The sequence below is a fragment of the Mya arenaria genome, chromosome 12, assembly GCF_026914265.1.
Source record: "Mya arenaria isolate MELC-2E11 chromosome 12, ASM2691426v1".
Lineage (NCBI taxonomy): Eukaryota > Metazoa > Mollusca > Bivalvia > Myida > Myidae > Mya > Mya arenaria.
The window spans coordinates 59,944,637-59,965,928 of NC_069133.1; the positions used below are offsets into that span (position 1 = coordinate 59,944,637).

At 35.1% G+C, this 21,292-nt stretch overlaps 1 pseudogene; it reads left to right on the plus strand.

Annotated features, from left to right (window-relative positions):
* Positions 1-8,156: 8,156 nt before the first annotated feature.
* Positions 8,157-9,610, plus strand: LOC128210847 (neuropeptide Y receptor type 6-like; annotated as a pseudogene).
* Positions 9,611-21,292: the final 11,682 nt, after the last annotated feature.

Below are 21,292 nucleotides of genomic sequence, written 5' to 3' on the forward strand. Positions count from 1 at the left end.
ATACGAATCTTGTTCATTGAAAACCCCTTATTAGGTTTACTTTTTAAACTAGTTAAAAAAGTATTATATTTGTGTCCGTATTTGTCTCCTATACTTTAACGTTATAGTTTCAATGTAATTATCAATCAGTTTTGTATTAAACCTTACTGATTACACGTTCACAAATGTTGGTTATGTATATCCATCACAATGAAATATTTGCGTGGAAATGTAAGTCAGTTTAGTTCCAAATTCCTAAATTACTGAGAAAATGTCCGTGTGTCTTTTCCAGAAATGGTATCAGCACAGTGCGAAATTTCGACCGATGTACAATACGGACCATCAGGCAGCACGCTAGCTTGCTTCACTGTTAATATATTGTTGCGATCCACTGTATCTACAACCTTCAAAGCACTTACCCTGCAGGCCTCTCCTAAGCGTAAGTTTTTCCTTGTGTCCCTGTCACATAAAACCCCAATGTATGTGTCTTGACAGTATCCTCTTATTCACTCATCATAGACGCGGTGTAACCACCAACATTTCGACCTGTCGAACGCCTCACTTATCTCATCTGCACTCGGCAACCGAATGACACGGACATCCTGCCCGCGAACGACCCGACGGCAACAGTCGAAATTCAACTCCTAACTTATAAACGATAATTTGTTCTTAAACGAAGCTGGCTCGTGTTACTTACTTTGGATCACTTTAAGATGTTTGCATTTGCCGATTAATTTGAGATGGAGCTTTTTCTCGTTTTCGCCATCGAAGCCAGACTGATGTGCTTCATCATAAGGCTTAAATTTTAAATAGAAGAACTATTGGTGCTTTCGATGAACAACCTCCACATAGCGTTACTAGCAAAACCGTTCATGTTCTCGGTTGACGTGTCAAATATATTTGATGGCTTTCCGTACGGGTTCTACTGCTTCAAACGATTTACTTTACATGTTTTAATCCATATTTTACACTGTTGATCTGAAGCCGCTTTACGCAGTAAATTAAATGGCGACGTGATGGTATTAATTTGACATTAAACGAATTTCTTTCTATACATATCTCCGAAAATAATGATTCATCTTTCCTTTCAGCGGAAGATCATATTTTATTTCACATTTGTCATTCAATGTATTCTAGGCGCATATATCGTCTATGTTCTAATTGGTATGTTATATTCAAATTGTGAGTGAATTTCGATTGATGTAGGAAAATTAATGAGAAAGTCACACTTACATAGCAGAGGGATGGATGGCCAGTTGATATGCAATGTCCAGTTACTGGCGGAAGGTAGCAAAAACCTGAATGGAAACGCACGTTTATTGACGGAAGAAACAATTGCATTGACCTGAATGCAATTAGTCTTATGTTAGGTTAAAACTTGTATAACTCGCTCATGATGGCATGTTTAAAAAGTAAGTTCCGAGCTTGTTACGTCATACAAGCTACATTGTTCTTAGATCAATGTAAACCAATATTTAATGCAATTCGTTAAGTTAGTAACGCCTTGATCCTAGACAAGCTATTTAAGAATTCTTAAAACATTGCTATAAGATATACAGTTACAGTGTCATTCGGTCTATTGGGTCATTATTGAAAGACAAGTATGTAAGTTTCGATTGAGCTTGATTGAGATGTCTGTGCTTTACCGCATGAAAGACAGATGTCAGGGACAACATATACCAGCCTCCAACGGTATGTTCACATGAACATGTATTCCCTTACATGAGTTATGATTGTGTTAATTGATATAAGTATTTTAAGATATGAAAATTGTCACATTAAACATCTCAAATACTAAGATCGATTAGCTTGGAACGTTTAAGGGGATACATTATATTGTTTTAGTTATTTGTTTCTTATTTTGGGTGGCAATATATTTTTTATTCGTTTCAAATTGAAATGTCTAATTATAGTTGTATTGATGTGACTGAAATAAACTATGAAACTATGTCGGATAGATAGCATGGAAAGGGCAGTCCTTTACCATTATCTATAATTGTGATCCGACAAGTGTACTGAAATAAAGTTAAGTAAACAATCAACGACTGCGAACAGGATACGGAAAATGAAGAGATTGCTAAACGCTACTTGTACGCGTAGTGTATGTGTATGGTGAATTGTAATGACATGTGTGATTTTATAGAAAAATAATGTTTTATCACAAACAGGAAACGTAAAAAAAGTTAACGTAGAGTCGACGTACACGTTGTGTGACACGTACCGTACACATACAAAAAGTCACGAACAATACACGAATAAGAAGTGTGACATGTACAGTACACGTACACTTAGAGTGATACATATGACACTTACAGTATACGTACAAGTAAATGGCACGTATGATTCACATACACGCTCCGCGACACAACCATTATTCATGCAAGAAATGTGACACATACAGTACATGGACACGTAGAGGTTTGACACGTACAGTATTCGTACAAAATTGTGACACGAACAGTACACGTAAACGTCGCTGGACACATACAGTTCACGTACAAGAAGTGTGACACGTACAGAACACGTACAGTGCACGTAGTAGAAGTATGACACGTACAGTACACGTACACGTTGTGTGTTGTGGCCTCTCTTATATGTGTTTAATCGTTAAGGGAATTGTACACACATGGAAATCATGAGATCGTATAACAGAATAATAGAATTACTGGACGATTCGATCAATGGAATCATTATTGAAAAACAAGTAATGCAAGTTACGTTAACAAAGCTTAATTGAAATGTCCGTGCTTTAACGCCTGCTGATTTGATTATGTTTCTCCCCAGGGCTTCACGAGGAAGCAAATATCAAGACAGGAAACACAAATTGGAAATTAAAGGTACATAGTACAGACAGTTATATTAGTATTTTTTTTGCAATATGCATCTGCTACACGACATTCTGCCCAAAGGACGTGCAGACGTTAAATAGAAAATAAAAAGTGACCATTAGGCCTGATTTGCTCTGACGATACAAATGTCCTTTGAGAATTATTTTAACGGATAGATGGATAATTAAACATTCCTTTACTGACAGCACACTACATTTCGATATATTATACATGACTACGTTTTTTTTTACTAGGTTTGTTCCAAGCAAGATAGTAGTTTACAATTGAATAAATATATATATAATGATAGATAATGCCACAATACAGCAGATACATGTCACATAGATACACAACGCCGCCAGACATTAAACACAGGGCACAGGACACACAACGTCATGAGACAACAGGTACAGTTGACATAGATACAAAACACTGCAAGAACAAAGGTACAGGTTACAGGACGCACAACGCTAAAAAATAGCAGGCACAGTTTACTTAGATAAACAATGCCGCCAGACAGAAGACACAGGTCACAGGACACATAACACCATAAGACAGCAGGCACAGTTTACATAGATACACAACGCCGCAAGGCAGAATGCACAGGTTACAGGACTCACAACGCCACAAGACAGCAGGCACAGTTTCTATAGATACACAACGCCGCAAGGCAGAATGCACAGGTTACAGGACTCACAACGCCACAAGACAGCAGGCACAGTTTACATAGATACATAACGCCGCGAGGCAGAATGCACAGGTTACAGGACTCACAACGCCATAAGACAGCAGGCACAGTTTACATAGATACATAACGCCGCCAGACAGTAGACGCAGGTCACAGGACACACAACGCCATAAGAAACAGGCACAGTTTACATAGATACACAACGCCACGAGGCAGAAGGCACAGGTTTCAGGACTCACAACGCCATAATACAGCAGGCCACAGTTAACATAGATACATAACGCCGCGAGGCAGAAGGCACAGGTTACAGGACTCGCAACGCCATTAGACAGCAGGCACAGTTTACATAGATACACAACGCCGCAAGGCAGAAGGTACAGGTTACATGACACACACCGCCACAAGACAGCAGTCACAGTTTACATAGATATACACCGTAGCAATACAAATGGGACAGGTTACAGGACACACACCGCCACAATACAGTATATATCCGCAAATGTAAACATTTAACTAATTGCAACAGCACACAATTATAAAACTATTTCCGTTTGCTAGCACCAGGGCTGACCGTTTCTTATCTTATTCTAAGCATTATGATTGTCAGGTATCGAGAACGTATCATATTTCTTAACATGTGTTTAGGCATCTCATCAATTTGAAAGATCGTATATCCAAACCCTCTCGTATGATTTGATTCATCCAAGCAAAACACAGTATGATTAAAATACCTGGTCATCCTGCTGAGAATAAAACTAATTCATTACGATGTCTATGCCCCGCTGCCGTTGATTTATAATAAGAGTTCGAAATCACATACTCTTGGAATTCGCATAGCCCGTGCAATCTGTAACGGAATTCTTTTAATTTAATTTTCTGTTATTGTGAACATGCTGCGATGTTTCAATAAATGTTAGCTCCAGTTGCTACGCGACGAAAATCCTATAAAAGTGTCTTCTGCCGAGCTTTTATCTCAGTTTGCTTCAGTTTCTAATATGACACTTCTGCAATGGAATATTGGACAATGTGATCGGTGGATAGCATTCCATTGTAAGTATTGGCAGTGCTATTTATGTTTTCCTCAAAAATCCGAGCAACAGTAAGAATTTGTTTATTTTTCTTGATTGTATTTAAGCATAATCATAACTAGGGGCAGTGTTTATTACAGGGCGTTTCACTGCGCCGAGGCTTTGGTGGTGGTCACCTTGGTCAATGCGTACGACCTGAGCTGCTGCAATTCCGAATTGTATTATTTAATATATTCTGACATGCTTTTAGTTAAAAAATAAGATAAATAGAGAAATTGTAAAAATGGACTATGATCACACACCCGTTTCTCGTTGGCCATTGCTACAAACTGACAAACCATTGTCAAGTGTAACATCGGAGACTCGTCCATCAAATGTTGAATATCGAAGTCGTTTGGTTGTCGGAAAACGAAATATAATTGAATTTTTTTCTTGAGTTCACTACATGGTTAAATAAATAAAAATAATAATAGTCAATCATGATCTATCACTTTAAACAATTAATACCACACGAGGAGTTCTAATATTTTAATATTCTGTAGTTAATTGGGACATATTTATGTTTATGGCTTGTATGTTGAAGAAATGTATTCCAAAGGCGCGACAGTAATTTTATAATCGAAACATCGTACAGCCTGCGCCGTATAAGGTCACTGTGATATCAGGAACCTTTATAGTAATTTAACAGGTAGAAGTCATTACGTTATAAAACATAAATACAATGCTACATGAGATAAAACGTTAATTTCATGTTTCAAGCGATATAGCGATGTATACAACATGTTTACTATAATATTAGGGCGATCGGTTTAAAATGGCATGTTATCAGAATAAAAAAGTTAACAATAAGGAACATTATATGGATCGAATTTTAGATCATGCACAAACATTATCAATTTGTTAAAAGCTTTCGCCGATCAGTTACAACTATCAACAACAATATCATAAACAGTTGTGGCTATTATTTTATTCACAGCCCTTATTTATAGTGCAACTACTACAGCGAGCAAAACTTCAACGAAAAGTGTCGTGTGCACATACTCTCTGAAATTAAAATCTGATTATTATTTCCTCAGATGTTGGAAATATATGAATGAAACTTTACCAATTTAATAGAAAAGAAAAAAAACATGTGTATGTTATGTCTTATAACAAACGAACATTCATTTTTAGAATATACACTCATTTCAAGTTATCAAAAAAGTAAAACCTTATTTTGCCAGTTTATGTCATTTGCAAACATACTTTCGGCTGCAAAGAAAATGACGAGGAAATTATTAAAAACACTATATATGTAACTTACATGAACATGCCTCGCAAAGCAAGACTTTTTTACGTTTATTTTCAAAAAAATACACGTTCATTGTTTCCTAAACCTTTTTACTGCTCTCGGTTTTTTTTGCAACTGATTCTTTTTATTGATTTTTTACGATTATGATACAATATTCTTGGACAAATGTTGTGATTTCCAGGCAAAATCTTTCAAGGCAAAAATTTTCAATATCGGTCGGATGACGATGCAAGGAGTTTCAGCCCTTAAACTATTTGTAAAACTTTTCAAAGTTACACGTTTGAGATTTTCTAACCCATTTTACTGCTAACGTTATTTTTCATAGGATTTCTTTCAATACCATGACAGACTTTGAGCCAACTGAAATTGCTTGAAGATTGTCAATGTTAAACTGCATTTGATTAGAAGTAATCCCGTTTAATAACATGTTATGTTATTCTTCAAGAATGGCATAAACAGCATCAGAAATTTTATCACGCACAAAAAGAGTATTGACATTTGAAAACTTATAAAGACTGGCTTATTGATAAAATAGAAGTTGTCATTAAGAATATTGTTGAAGACTAGAGGCCCTTATATTAATCCTTGTTGCACGCCTTTCATGATGAAGTCCCACTCACTGGTAATCTGACCAATATTGACCAGTTGTTTTCTGTTCGTAAGATAGCTTTGCATACTCCTACACATGCTGGGGCTGAGAGACAATATGCATTAAGATGAGATCATTTGGGCAGGCATGCGAATCCTTTTGAGATCATCAATTAGAACTGCACATACATCTGTGTATCCATCAATGTTTTTTTTCCAGTTTTACAACAATCTAAACAGAGTTGTTTGATATCTATATGTTTTTTCTGAAACTTGCCAGGAAAGGAATAAAAATGTTATCAAATTAAAAACGTAGTTGCCCACTTATGTCTTTCTTGAAATTAGGGGTAACTTGTGCTAGCTTAAGACTAGTTGGAAATTAACTTTATATTATAAAGGTTGCTGAAGATACATCTTATATAAGTTATATTTAAGACATATCTATTACCATGTACCCAATGAATATGTTTTCCTGTCGACATACCTTACATTCTTTAATGAAGCACATAGTTTTGCTGTCGTGTATTCTTTTTATGAATCTCCTGTAAGTTTAGTAAGAGCAAAATGCAATAATGTCTTGCTTCTGATTTACTATGAGAGTAATGACAAATAATTTTCAAATGCTGGTACCATAGGTCTGGGAAAGATGTGTTTTGTGCCTCATTGTGCTTCAATTATTACCCAATTTTCAGTGATTTACGTCCCATTCTCATAAACCCTGCCTAATAATGTTAATAAATTACGCCCAATCGATATAAATACCTTCCTTCTTCTTTTCCCCACTGGAAACATATGCATTTTATTTTCAAAAAGGCTGAAGATACTTTTTCATTGATGTATGCTTTTCCAGCAGAAGAGCGATTGCTATTTCACTGTTGTGTTTCTCCAAATGAAAATCAAACATTAAAGCATGGGAACTTTCACCGATATATGCATCTTATATTTTAATTTCATCGGTTTAGGCATCTTACAATAAACTAAATGGCATTTTCTTAATTGTTTTCAAACAAACGGAAGGTATTAAAAGAAAATATTTTGCTGAAACATTGAGATTATATATATTTGGCGGGTTGTAAGTATTGATAATGTTACCATGTGCAATTATGACCATCGCTTCAATTAAATAACAAAATGGAGCAATTGATCAGCCCCGTGTCTATATGTTGTTGTTTTAATAACTTTACGAAAATTAAAAAAGTTTAACAATACAAATTGTATCGTCTTTGTTAACATCGGTGTCTTCTTAAAAACACATTTCATTATATCAAACTATTTAAATATCGAAAAATATAGAAGCCAAACATAGGGCCTGCGTGGTGTTTCTGGCAGCATTTTCTTTGGAGTATCTTGAACAGATGTATCATTACAGGAAAGTTAAATTATTTGCATGCCGATGACAAAGCCATCAGTACCCAGTCTATGACAATAACTCTAATGATTTTCAAATATATACGAGCTAAAAATAAACAAAAACAGTTTTCAGAGTTTTATGGCACTAAAACTCCTAACCATTACATGCAGCACAAAATGTTTATAACCCGCTTTTAAAACATTTCAGGAGGATGTCACAGCTTCAATATCAACAAACAGTTTCAAACAGCAGTGACAACATGGATGCGAATAACTTAGACGTTGGAATACGTTCTCTACAGATATTCAATACTGTTCCAGATTTGAATAATAACAATGACAGTAATACTGGCCACATTGGGACTCACCCTTGCCAGGACTCAACTTTTAACAGAAGCGACTGCAATGGAATCGTGGACGAATTCAGACTTGGGATCACTGGTTTTCGCCATCACAAGAAGCCCTCTTAGTGGCCTGTTATTGTACAGTAATGTTGCTGGGTCTCGTTGGCAATTCGTGTGTGTGCTACATTGTTATCAAGTTCAAGCATTTGCAAAAACCTCGTAATATACTTATCCTAAATTTGTCTTTCTGTGGCATTTTAATGTGTGTAGCGTGTATGCCATTCTCTTTGCTTCGTCTGACGCTCAAAAACTGGATTTTAGGAGACATCATGTGCAGAATTAGTTCAACTGTTCAGACGATTGATGTGTATGTTTCTACATTTACAATCGTGGCTATTGCAGTGGATCGCTATTCCGCCATTGTTTGTGCGCAAAGGGAAAATGCGAACAGAACAACAGTCCATTATACCATTATTCTTATTTGGTTGTTCTCTATCCTGTTTTGTATCCCTATGTTTGCTTTTCATGAAGTCACTCAAGTGAGTCCAGAACTTTTCAAGATTTGCATGGAGGTTTGGCCATCGGATGCTTTAAGGCAAACTTACACGACATTCGTCCTTATTGTACAGTACGTGGTGCCTCTCACTATAATTTCACTCATACATGGTCGCATATGCCAGTTCTTGCGCTGCAGGATAAGTGAAAACCCTATTACACAAGTTGAAGCTGATAGGGTGTTACGAGAAATCAAACTGCAACGTCGTAACATGTTGCTCTTGACAGGAATAGCAATTTCATTTGCTTTAGCTTGGCTTCCACTGACGGAAATGACCACGCTCACAGATTAAGACTACCACTTCTTTTTAAACTGGAATTTCAATCATGCCTACGCATATTGTCTCTTGGTCGCGATGTGTTCCGCCTGCCTTAATCCTATCACATACGGATGGTTTAACATGAACTTCCGGAAAGCATTTATACAAGTTATTTGTCCTCACAAGAATGTTTCAAACAGTCCCACGGAAATGGCCACCATCAAAAATGACTCGAGAGGAAACAGCAACGAACCGTTCCGATTTTACAGCAGTATTCCGTTGGACATATCAGGAAAATCAAAATCGGCAACCTCAACGAGGTCTAGCAATTCGGGAAAAGCTAAGGGACAATTGTCACGACAGATTGCCTGTACATCTACTGAAGAAATCGAAGATATGAATGGACATTAGCTTTTATTTCGCTTTATAGTAAAGAATGTAGAAAAAGAAGAGTGCGTATTGAATATTTCCGCAGATTACATTTGAAGCAAGCATCTTAGGCGCTACTTCGTATGATTCAAAAGCATTTTATTTCGCATGCAGCATTGCTTATTGGGTATTCGGAGAACTGATATTTGAGATAATTGTAAATGTATACTCTAGGTTTTAAACTTTGCAAAGACGTGTTTAGTTTTTTCATATGTGAAGGTATCATCATAGAGACAATTTGCATTTAAGCTATTGTTTTCATTATTCTACATTGCTGCAAACACTACTTCAGTGGGTTTAATACTGTTTTGTAAAGTAAGTGTTTTAAAATTAGATATTTTCATTATTTTTTATGTTTTATTTCGTTGCTTCATTATATAACGACCATGAATTTCATTAATTTTATAGATTAAAATACCTAAAATGTATGTTTATGTTACACACTACGTCTGGTTGTATGTTTGTATGGTAAGTGTAACGAAACAGGATCAACTTCATTTAAAGTCGCGTTAGGATTTATTATTGGACATATTGCTGGTAAATATTTTTGTTTATTTGGTAGCTTTCAGGAATCAATTACTATGCGGTTTGTTGACACGGAAATTAAACTTCTACACGTTTTTAGCATTATGCATATTTAATTCACCCTGACTTCCTGTGAAATGAAAAGAGACGAACATAATATAATTGAAGCTTTCATTGGTCATTGTACAATAAACAGAAATCCCATTAGCCATTGTTAAAATTGTAATGTGAATCTAGCTATCTTATTGGCCAAATTAAAGAAAGTCGAATGAAAAAAAGGTGTATCGAACAGTTGTCGAATACGTTCTTTTTGCATCTGCGGTTTTATAAAGGATGACGATAGTTATTTTTCACGAACAATTTTCCCAGAAGATTTAGACAAATGATATTTTAAGGCTAAACACAACGAGAAGACTCCTAAAATATGATACAATTTCGGACTTGATTTGGCTCACCTCACCTAATCATAGGTCAAGTTCGACCTCAACCGTATTGGACATAGTTTAGTCAAAGCGTCTCCACGTAAAACGTGTTCGGTATCAGAAAAAGTGTGCATGCTATTAAATTTATTTCGTTTTTGTCAATTACTGTATTGTATTGCTCTTCTATTCCCTGAGTAATTATCGCATGAGAATCCATTACCGGAGAATAATTTGACAAGGAGCAGTCTCTAGTGTAGTCGAAAATTCTAACCACCTTCGAACACTAGTCAACCGCTGTATTATTATGGCCGAGTATCTTTTTTCAAGATAGTTCTTGTTTCTTCTAATTTAGCGTTTAGTACTTTAATTTCGAAACAGGAGGGGGGGGGGGCGATATATATGACTAATTAAAAAAATATTACTCACCTATAATAACGTTTGTGTTTTTTTATAGCTATGCCCTTATAAATCTTAAAGGATTTGAATTTAAAATACTCCACGAGTCTTTTCAACTGCTGGAAATGTGTTGTGGGTTTATTTCAATAACAAGTTTAATCATATTCTACAAAAATAGCGGCCTATAGTTTGCATTCAGTGATAACAAATAAATTAAGCCTCCTGATGTGACCATTACCAATAAAAATATCATTTTCTAGGCAGAATGCTATCAGTTATTTCAGAAAATGACCCATTGATTGTAAAATGAAGGGCTTTTTGTAAATTGTCTATTTATGTATAGCTTTTAAGTTGTCAGCAGGTACAATATTAGAAGGCATATAAAGACATCAGTCAAAAACATCTGACATTAGGCCTACCCTTGAACTCAATGTAAAAAGGATATCCTCCATTTTGGCTATATAAGGCATTACCTCATTAGACAATGGTTAAAAAACAACAAATTCGAATAACTGTTAAATCATTCATGTATAGACACTTTAATCATCATGTATAAACTATAAAAATGCAATCAGTATCATTATTAATCCCGATTGTTATTGTCTAATTTAATCCAAACATTTCCTTTATATTTAAGTGAAAAGGTTTATAAGACTAAACTATTTACGTTTAAATAAAACTATAACATATTCGGTATAACATTTAGCTTTTTAATTCAATTTACGCAAGGGCAAGAAGAATGGTCAACATTTGTAATCCGTTATTAGAAGTTTTAGCATAGTGTATATTTAGTATCATAATATATGCATTAAAATCGTGAAAACACTCTGCCAATATGATTCAAAGAGAGCCCCTGTTGATGCGTGTGTCATCTTGCTTTATTGTTACGAATGCTGTATGTCTATTGTTTAAGTGTCCGTTGGACCTTAGTCTTGTCCCTTTAAGCAGGGCAGTCGTAGATTTAGGAGTAACCGGTCTTGTCCCTTAAGGCCGGGCAGTCGTAGAATTAGAGGTACTGTGCTGTTCTTTAAGGCAGGGCGTAGAATAAGACCTACCATGCTTGTCCCTGAAAGCAGGACAGTCGTATAATTAGAGGTACCGGGCTTGTCCCTGAAGGCAGGGCAGTCGTGGAAGTAGAGGTACCGGCCTTGTCCTTTAAGGCAGAACAGTCGTAAAATTGTAGTTACCGGCCTTGTCCCGGAAGACCGGGCCGTCGTAGAATTTGAGCTCCTAGGCCAGTCCTTTAAGGCAGGCCGTCGTTTGTGGCTTGTCCTTGTATTGAATATTTTATTTTTGCAGTCGTGAACATATATTTCATGATGCAATTAATGCCATAAATATGATTCACAGCACATTTATTTCGTCTTTTCGATACAAAGATAGAACAGGTGAATAAGGCGTTGTTATCGCCAATGAAGGCTCGGCAATTTATAGGCTTATTCGCCATCACAAGAAGAGGAAACCCTTCCAATTTTCCATTAGTTTCAGACAAATTCCACAGGGACATAACTTGTATGATTGGCGCTAGTGTTTAGCAGTATAATTTGAAGCATAACTTTTAGTTATAATGTGAAATAATGTGACTTCATTAGATAGTTCTATAACCCTAGATCAAACCAATCTAATGGTGTGTCTCGTTGTTAATCTTTTGTGTTTGATCCCTTTTACCGTATCATTTGTTTCAATATTTTATTGCAATTGTTGTATTGTTATGCTGTCATTCAAACACAATTAGACACACAACGTCGAAAATAAATAGTCCAAGGTACTCGTCACTGTCATAACTAGTGTTCTATTTAGCCGGAAACTGCAAATAGACACAAAACGCAACAAGACAGCAGAATAAGATGCTTGTCATTGAGGTTCCTGTTTCATTATTTAACTGTCTTGAAAGCGCAACAAGACAAACAATGCCACAAGACAAACAATGCCACAAGACAAACAATGCCACAAGACAACGCACGCATATGTTTGTCATTGTAGTTGCAGTTGCATTATTAACTGTCGTGAAAACCCAACATATCAAACAACGCCACAATACAACTTTTACAGACACAACATAGAACAAAAGTGTTAGAATTCCGTTATCAATAAATGCTGGGATTATTGCCGTCCAACGGTCATTGTGGATCAATGCAATGGTAAACCCTTATAGAGGCATCATATTGATTTCATCTAAGGTTATTTCTGCTAAATTGATGCCTATTATATTTTTCTTTAAGGCATTCTTAACGCAGTACAGGATATATGATAATGTGGCTATCTTCGCGACGTAACATAGATGAATAATTCATATTTGGTGTTGCCATAACCCACGCAGACATAGAATCTGTCATTTATAGGTACATTTATAGTTTTTCTCGCTCTATTCATTCTAAATGTATACAACAATTAATTTCGACAAGAATGGAACACGTATTGTCAGCTTTCTGGGTTATAGACTGCTTATAAAATTAAGTATACATTTAATTGAAAATAGGCAAACTTCAGATGGGAAAAATGCCATTCATAGCGTTTCACGTATATGACTACCATGTATTATTAACCGCTATTTTTGGTGTATCCGTTTGCATTAGGCCGGAAGTTATCAAAACTCCAATCTAGAAGAAATGAATTGATCTATGATTTATGCGTGTGTTTTCTCCTTTCTAATTGCAGGTATTGGGCTGAAATTAAATAAAACAACTTTTGATTATTATCAATATTCCAGTTTGTCGGTATTAGATGAATATTTCTAGCAAAGGCTAGACAACAAAATTCTAGGGTTGTGTGACACATTGGTACTTAATCAGTCGTCTGAGAGGCTTCACTACCAGGTATGTTGACCGAGCTTTCTGTGGATCTCTCCTACTAAATCTAAGTGTTATCTTTATTGTTTAAAGCTCGTCGGAGATGCGTTTGAACAAAATAGATATGATTCAATTAACAAGAAAAATACATCATTCATATGTAGCAGATTTGATATCGAACAGAACAGACAATAAATTTATTTCAGTTCAAACATGCAACATACATTTATTTATTTTTTTCAGATGGTTTATTGAAAATTGCAGTGAAATTTAAATGATATTATACTGTGTCAAATTCAAGTCCACTCTTTGTTCCAAAGCAAGAGTCAGCGCCCATACGACCGGAACACAATTTCAACGACGTCATTTACCGAATAACGTTACGTGCACATATTAATATACACACTATAAAATGGTATAATCATTATGCACTCTTTTTAGACGGGTAAAACTAGTTGAAAATAATCTTTAAAACATGTAAAATGATTTATTATCGGCCACAAACTAGGTCGTATTAATAATTTTAGGCTTGTTTAAGAGATATTTGTATTTGCCGAATTTGAAACCATGGGATGTCTAGTCCCTTTAATAGCAATTTGAGCTTGTTTTGTAACTTAGCAACGAATCTTCTATCTTTTTTCAATTTCAGACAACATCTTTGAACGATAAAACAGTACATCGACTGATATCGAAAGGCTCCTCACTTGTTGCCAGCACTCTTCGTGCGGGATTTGCATAATCCAAAGACATTCTGTAGCAATGCTTTCAAGATACCAGCGTTTTATTACGAGTATGGCTAACTTTACGAATAAGATAATACAACTTCGGTGAATCAGTTGGTCGATCTGTTCTGTATAGGATATAGAATGGTCATTCGTTTGCCAGGTCGGCTATTCATCGAATGTTCGCGGATTAAGTAGCAATAAAATATTTAAAAATATATACTTCAATAAAATAATATAAAAAAGTATCAATCCATATAGCTTACAAATTATCCATGTTGGCAGTGCTTTTGTATGCCTGTAAATAAAACGGCGTGGGTGAGGGGGGGGGGGTTGTGCGTCATCCTCCTCTTTAAATTCTTAACATTCCGTCATTGCCAAACCCAGTCACAATGTACATGGGTGTATCACCTCGCGCAGGTACTTTCCTTTACCTGATAATATTCATGAAATATTAGTTGTGACATTTTAATTGTCGTTAAACGTGACACACTGCCTAGCTTATTTCTAATTTGAAGCCAGAAATAAAAGTGTGTGACAGTCTATGAACTATATGGTCGACAGGAATTCCCATCAATTTTGACGTTTGTTATTCATTAGTTCTAATCGAAATTGTCGGGCTTTTCTTTGTAGGAGCAACAGTCAGCTTTATTGCTGTAATCTTCATATATCGATGCGATGTTTCGTAACAGTATGCCCAAACTATAATGGATCCATGAAACAAATGATTTAATAGGACCCGTCCCAAAAATGTTTAAAACAATTTGTCTGAAAGATTCTTTGCCCGAGCCAATATATGGTTTGACCTGAACCCGTCACATCCCTTGTGTATCTGAAAAAAGTGTTGCAAATATGAGGCCATGTGCCCCACAAAAATTTCACGCCAAAAATGTTTTTGAAGCTAAAATGTCATGTAGTCACGACACATGGCATCATATTAACCGGTAAAAAATAGGCATCGAGATAACGCATTGAAAATGTTGTAATCATCTTGTGAACTTCTGACATAAACTCCAACATTGACTATAACGACATTTCAATGACTGAACGGTTTTTGTTGCCTTGCTACGTAAGGTATCTCCAGTTAAGAGGCTTTGGTTCTTAAATTTCGTTGCTAAATTTTTCGTTTTCTTGTCTCTGTAGTATTTGTTTTCTGTATTATGAAGCTGTGTAAAGTACAATTAGTGACTTAACAAAACATTTCACAGAATTTAACAGAACCACCTTTTAAAATCCAACAAACATCCCATGTACTTGTTGTTTTGTCTCATTCAGAAAACATTCCGTTGTAGAATGTGAGCTGAAGTTATAACGTGTACGCTCTCTATATCAGTCGCCCTTTTAGTTCAAAAACCGATACATCAAATAAAATATTGGATTATTTATTTATTTAGTTATTTTTCATATGTTTGTATTTTTTCGCATTCGGTATTTATGCATTTTTCTAGAAATCCGTGCATTTTTATAGAGCACGGAGAAAATATGCCAGTGACAAAAAAAATGTATAACCGCGTCTACAAGTAAGCTCTTCATATGAAGGTTATTCTGCAATTAAAATTATCAGCATATTAATAGTGTATGCTTTTATGCCGGAAAGTATAAGTCGTAGGTCAACGTACTTCCGTTGGTGATGTTCTTGAAGTAAATGGAACGTTTCATTGCGAAATATAACAGTATAGAAATAATCTGGTTACAGTTCCATTATCTTGTTTTCACAACATAAATTACTAATACTATTACATTTTCTATGACATTTCAATGTCTTAACACAATCGGAATAAGCGACAGACAACATGTTTATGTTTTATTCAACATCTCGTACACGTCTTATGGACTGCTACAATACAAAACTGACGTTCTAGAGTATCGAATACATAAATGTAAATTAACCAATCAAAGAAACGTCTTGCAAAAAGGAATTGAATAATAGAAACATCAGCATTGATCAAGATATGATTGCCCCATTTTCGACATGAATTGGCCGCGGATAGGGACACATGAAGGCAGTGGCGATAAAAAATGGTCGTTAACAGCAGTAACGCTGTACTTGTAATGGCCAAGGGGGGTCGATTGTCAGTAGACCTTGTCCCACAATACTTCAATTTAAGATATATCCATAAGTTCCGCTGACAATTTTGAACTACTTAACTCAAATAGTGCTGTAGTTCAAACATGTTGGCAAGAGAGTGTTGACCTATAACTTTAAGTAATATGCAAAAAGAACTGAGGGCCGTTTCAAAAAACATTGTAGTAGATTTTAGTCGTGAATCGAAATCATATTTGTGTGTATTGAAATTCAGCCAACATTGACAATGACCAATAAGTTGAGGAACGAATAGAACAATGTCTTGCCATATGTGCCGTTTATACAGGTTTCAGATATGTGGCTTAAATGTTTTTTGGACCATCCCACGGTCCGTACTTTGTCCAAATGCCACAACCTAAAGAGGACGAAACTAAAGACAACGCTAAAAGACAATATATATTAGAAGGACAACCGTCAATAGACACCCTCATCCAAACACTCTTAGACACACACCCATACCGAAACACTGTCAGACAGACGCTCATGGCCAAACACCCTAAGCCAGAAGTTGTCAGTTCCTTGCAGAGGTAAAGGCACCTAGTACTGGTTCTGCCCAGGATAGGTGTGCGGTGGTTGAACTGTCACTCTGGGACCCTTCAATGTGCTCACGCCGGGACCCGGAGTATAAACTACTAACACCACCACCAGACACCAATAGCCAGACACCGTAAGACAGACACCCTTATCCAAACATCGTTAACAAGTGGGCACAAGGCAAGGACCGAATCGTTAATGAACTAACGATGCAAACATATCAACTCCACATACACAAATACAAACACTACACACAGACCATACTATCAACAAAATAGCTTCACAGATCCAGGTCACCCTAAACATGTGTCATATTATGAGTGCCCATTTTTCTCACTTATGAATTATCGAAAACAAAAAACAAACTATTATAAATAAGTTTCATGTTCATCATTAATTAATGTGTATTAGATTCATGAAACAAAAAGGTTATTGACATTGATCTTGCAAAACCACAATTCTACTTCGATTTTTTACTGATACAAGAAATGTTGTAGAAGTCAATTGTATAGGTTCCTTTTTTTATCTTTTTGCCATTTTCTTGAGTAAATTGTACTTGTGGGCTTTGTTTTGAGTGTTAATGTTCTGATGCATTGTCGGAAGGAAACCTTTCAATGTTGACATATTTTCACAATTAGGTCTTTGGAAAGGGATTGCCTAGCACTGTGTGTATCATTATGCGTTGCTTAGTACAATAATGTCACTCGCAGCGAGATATTAAAGACAGCCTTACAGTACATATATTTAATGATAGGGAAGTCTCATGTATACAAGACTAGTGTTTAACAACACCACTATTTTGTAGAATTACATTGTAAAACCGATCTGCCTCCCGCTTTTATAATTTTCAAGAACTGATGCATTCCTTTTGTGTTGTTAATAAATAAAATGTGAATAACCTGTGATAACCTGGAGCTACTATAGAGAGGATGTTTGTTTATTTCAGTGTAAGATCGTATTTTATTTCACGAGTGTCATAGAAAAAAACATATTTTTACGAGTGGTTCTCTGATATTCATTCTTATATTTTATTTTTCGCTCGTTTTTTAGTTCAAAGCTCATATGAAAGGTAATCAATGAAGTTTTATAAGTGCACATATGATCAAACAAATAACGAAAACACTTTTATTTTAAACGGGGCATGAATACATACCAAATTACCACGCCGCCATTTAATGAATGAACATTTCGATAGTCAAATGTGTTAGGAAAACAAATGCGGATAATAATTGGATTTTAAACATTTTTCTCAGTTTTAGACTGATACATGAATATTCATCTTACTGTCAGAGACCAGTCTGTTTCGCTTGAAAACAGGTTTGTTTTCCAGGTAAAAAGTGAATGCCACGCTAGCTTGTTGACAAATTTTGAGGCGTGGGTGGGGTAAAAAAATATCAGTTTATCTTTAAATTGTTGTGTAAATTTTCCGAACGATGATATAAAATTCTATTTATGTTCGAACAGTTGTTTTCGTCTGTAATTTGTTTGGTATTAAAGCAAATGTTCAAACATTCAGCTTCAAGATCAAGAAAAAGTTTGAAATACGGGATAACCGGTAATAAACGGTAAGTTTTTAACTTCCAAATATATATTTATTTAAACTTATGAAACATTTCTTGAATTTTTTAACATTTTTTTGCCCACATTTTCTGGTTCAAAGTCAATTGTTCTGTTTTGATCAAGGGGAAGTAACTACAAAGGATTTTAAAAGTAGTTCTGAAAGTTGATATTTTCACTCAAATTGATATTTTCACTGTTGTTATTTCACTGATAAAACCCCATATTTCATCGAAAAGCATGAAAGAAATTGTACAAATCACCTAAGAAATGGCAAGTACCCATTTAGTAAACATGTTTCCACTATGAAAATTGGTATAATCGATCCATTACATCCAGATCGAGCCAACGAGGAAATCGAGCCAATCATGTTCGAGTCAGGTGGGTTTGACTGTATTCATTATTTATAACGGCAAATAGAGGATATCTTGAATTGGGTCAGTAATAAAATATTTAATTAAAACCATTAAGAGCAATCGAAGGTTAAAGAGCGTTTTCGGTACATTTATAGTTGATTGAACCGAGCTATACACAGCGGCTCAATGATATAAATCGGTTTTAAGCGGCTCCTCTTCATTATTGCATTGTTGGTTTATTCAGCAGTATCCAAGTGTCACCATTAAGCCAACATCCATTTGAATAAACAGGTATAGACCAACTAATTTAATGAAATTTAATTATGGTCAGTATTAATGGTCAATGCAAGTGGACCTTTCAGATCTATGAATACTGTTGGTATTTAAACGAATAATTATTTAGAACTATTCTTCTGTTCAAGTTTGTAAATGCCCACGGGTGCTATGATAACACATCATAGGCATTGGAAACTGCAACATTTAGATACAAAATATGTGCTCTCAGATTCACTGACAATACTTTAAGAAAACTTGCTAAGCAAGAAGTTAGCGTATTTGTAGTATAATTAGTGTTACATTTTTCTTTTCTTTACCCGTGGGTATTAAAATACAATAAAATACGAATTTAACAGTATCACAATTTACTCATTTGAGCTTCAAATCCAAATGTCAAATTTATTCATTTAACTGGACATAGCAACGAATCCTTTAAACTGGTTCTATCAAAGAATTCTTTCAACAGCAACCGCACGTGAGTTTGGTTGGTGGTCACCAAGCCGCACAAGAGGGTTTTCAACGGGCAGTCCGGTTCCCCCCCCCCCCCCCCCCCCCCCCACAACACAAGACCGTTCTCTCGCGCAACCTCGTGCCAACTTTCTTCAAAATCGTTGTACAATATTTAAAGTGTAACGTTTAAACTACTAGTCATTTTTTGTAGTTTCATTTCAATCAACACTAGCAGCTATCATTGTTTTGATGATTTTATAAGAAGCCAATTTACCCGCTTTACAGTTACAATTGAAAAATAAAAAAAATGCACAGTGTTAAGTTTTCCGAAACGATTACATTATTATCAATGGACGTGTTGTTTTAAATATTGTATGTCACTAGTTAGTAAGTATTTGTTAAATTACATGATACCATTATTTTTTTAGCATTTCAGTTGAAAAGAAAGAATACATTGGGTATTAAGCATGTCCTTGACTTTTAAGTTTCGGCAGTTAACTGAATTTAAATTGATTGTAAACACTGTTCAAAAATAATAAAGTAGGCAGGATTGGAATGTTTTGTGACGTTAGACATTGCAAAACAATTTAAATAAATGATATAAATTGGCATGAAATGTCAAATAAATTTGAGAAATGATTGATGCAGATTTTAAGTAAGTTCTTAACAATCATGGTGAGGCATGATACACCACCATAGAGAATGCATAAAGAATAATGATCATGGAACGGTTGTATAATTGTTCATAACGTATTTGCCAAAATTAAATCAATGCCTGCATTCCTGTGGTTTTGATGGGGTAGTGTTATTCTTGTTGTTGTATAGATATTAAAAATGAAAGAGCAATATTATCTCTTGAGTCTTAGAAATCCCAACTTTATATATATATTATATATATATATATATATATATATATATATATATATATATATATATATATATATATATATATATATATATATATATAGTTATGAGTACTCTCTTAAAAGTTGAGTTCATTTGTTTCGAGTAATATATATAGGTCAATATGGCGTTTATTCTGTATCACTCTCCAATCATGAATGGTTAAATTTGTATCATGTAATATAAGAGAAAAAAGGGATTATCTAAGAGGACGTTAAGTATCTCGTAACCCCTACACCCACCAACCCCCCCCCCCCCCCCCCCCCCCCTGTTAGCATGAAGGCACACAACGTTACCTGCTCGAGGCTTATTTAACGTAATGGACCTTAATCCTAGTAATTCCAATACTTATAACGATATTTTTATGTTGGCATTTTCTTTGTTGGCTGTCTTGCTACACGATTTAGCCATTAAAAGAGAAAAAATATCCCCAATTATTAAACTGAAGTGAATAACAACATATTCGCATGATGAAATGGATTGAAGTTCCTTGTTTCTTCGGATAAAGATGTAATGCTTTTTAAGAAAAGTAATTTAATTTTGTTTTGCATTTGAAAACCTTCATTTTATGACGGTTAATACATCATACTTTGAGATTTTAAACATACTATGTATTTATGTATTTAGGTGACATACCAACAAGTACATTTTACATATTTATCAAAGTAAATCTTAAATACGATATACAATATTAAATTATATTATTTTGGAAATTTCGATACGTACTGTCTTTGAATAAGCTATCAAACTAAGAATCGTGCAGTTTAATGTTTGAGCACTACTTGGTCTTAATTTACTTTTTCCGGCCTTAAATGTCGGGAAAAAACTTTTTTTGTTAAAAATTATTTTCGGAGGTTGAACAATATTACACAAGCCAGTATTGGATTAGTCACAGTTCTTGGCAATGTCAGTATTGTAAATGACAGTTTGGGTTCG